Source organism: Arachis duranensis, chromosome 1 (assembly GCF_000817695.3).
Source record: "Arachis duranensis cultivar V14167 chromosome 1, aradu.V14167.gnm2.J7QH, whole genome shotgun sequence".
Classification (NCBI taxonomy): Eukaryota; Viridiplantae; Streptophyta; class Magnoliopsida; order Fabales; family Fabaceae; genus Arachis; species Arachis duranensis.
The window spans coordinates 32,080,408-32,082,316 of record NC_029772.3 but is presented as its reverse complement, the minus strand read 5'-3'; positions in this window follow the sequence as shown (position 1 = coordinate 32,082,316).

Here is a 1,909-nt window from a genome sequence, read left to right as displayed (position 1 = left end):
AGACTGAGATTTACAAGATGACCATAGCTTGCTTCATACCAACAATCTCCGTGGGATCGACCCTTACTCGCGTAAGGTTTATTACTTGGACGACCCAGTGCACTTGCTGGTTAGTTGTGCGAAGTTGTGATAAAAAGTTGAGATTACAATTGTGCGTACCATGTTGATGGCGCCATTGATGATCACAATTTCGTGCACCATTATCTCCAATCTTCACCTCTATATTAGGATTTTTCCTTCGTAAGCCAAACTTACATTCCATATATTCCATCTTGCTACAGCTTATGCACAGACCATACACTTCTAGAGCTTCTCTCCATAACTCCAACTTCTTATTTAGGTTTTTTCTTGACTCTCCCATAAGGACGATATCATCAGCAAAAAACATGCACCATAGTACAAGCTCTTGGATATGCTCTAGAAGTACTTCTAAGACTAATGTGAAAAGGTATGGACTTAAGGATGATCCCTGGGGTAATCCTATACCAATAGAAAATTCCTCTGTCACACCACCTTGAGTCTTCACACTAGTTGTAGCCCCATCAAATCTTTTTAAATCTTTTTTCAAATCATATCTTTTCAATCAAATCTTTTTAAAACCATAACTTTTCAATCATATCTTTTTAATCATATCTTTTTCAAGATAGTTTTCAATTCATATCTTTTTGATTTCTAATTTCAAAATCTTTTTCAAAAATCACTTTATTTCTTTCCCAATCATATTTATCGAAAATCATTCTTCAATTTTTCAAAATGTTTTTAAAATCTTTTTAACTTATTTTCGAAAATTCTTCCCTTCTTCTCACATCTTAATTCTTCTACCTCCTCCTTCTATACCTCTGACACCTCAAGGAATCTCTATACTGTGACATAGAGGATTCCATATTTTCTTGTTCCCTTCTCTTTCATATGAGCAGGAGCAAAGACAAAAGCATTCTCAAGAACTCATTGAAATAGTTGCAAATAACCAATTCATGTACACTTCTGAAAGGAATCCTGTGAACAATGGGATGAATCAGAAGAAAGGAGTTCTTGAGATTGATACTCTGAATGCCATATTGGCTCAGAACAAAATATTGACTCAGCAAGTCAATATGATTTCTCAAAGTCTGTCTGGAATGCAAGCTGCACCAGGCAGTACTAAGGATGCTTCATCTGAAGAAGAAGCTTATGATCCTGAGAACCCTTCAATGGAAGAGGTGAATTACATGGGAGAACCCTATGGAAACACCTATAATCCTTCATGGAGAAATCATCCAAATCTCTCATGGAAGGATCAACAGAGACCTCAACAAGGTTTCAACAACAATGGTGGAAGAAACAGGTTTAGCAATGGCAAGCCTTTTCCATCATTTTCTCAGCAACAGACAGAGGATTCTAAGCAGAGCCACTCTGACTTAGCAACCATGGTCTCTGATCTAATCAAAACCACTCAAAGTTTCATGAATGAAACAAGGTCCTCCATTAGAAACTCAGAGGCACAAGTGGGACAACTGAGCAAGAAAATTACTAAAACTCCCTCCTAGTACTCTTCCAAGAAATACAGAAGAAAATCCAAAAGGAGAATGCAAGGCCATCAACATGGCCGAATTAGGAGGAAAGTTACTGAACTCCCTCCTAGTACTCTTCCAAGCAATACAGAAGAGAATCCAAAAGGAGAGTGTAAAGCCATCAACATGGCCGAACTTGGAGAGGAGAAAGAGGCCGTGAGCGCCACTGAGGAAGACCTCAATGGACGTCCACTGGCCTCCAATGAGTTCCCTAATGAGGAACCTTGGGAATCTGAGGCTCACACTGAGACCATAGAGATTCCATTGGATTTACTTCCGCCATTCATGAGCTCTGATGAGTATTCTTCCTCTGAAGAGGATGAAGATGTCACTGAAGAGCAAGTTGCTAAGTACCTTGG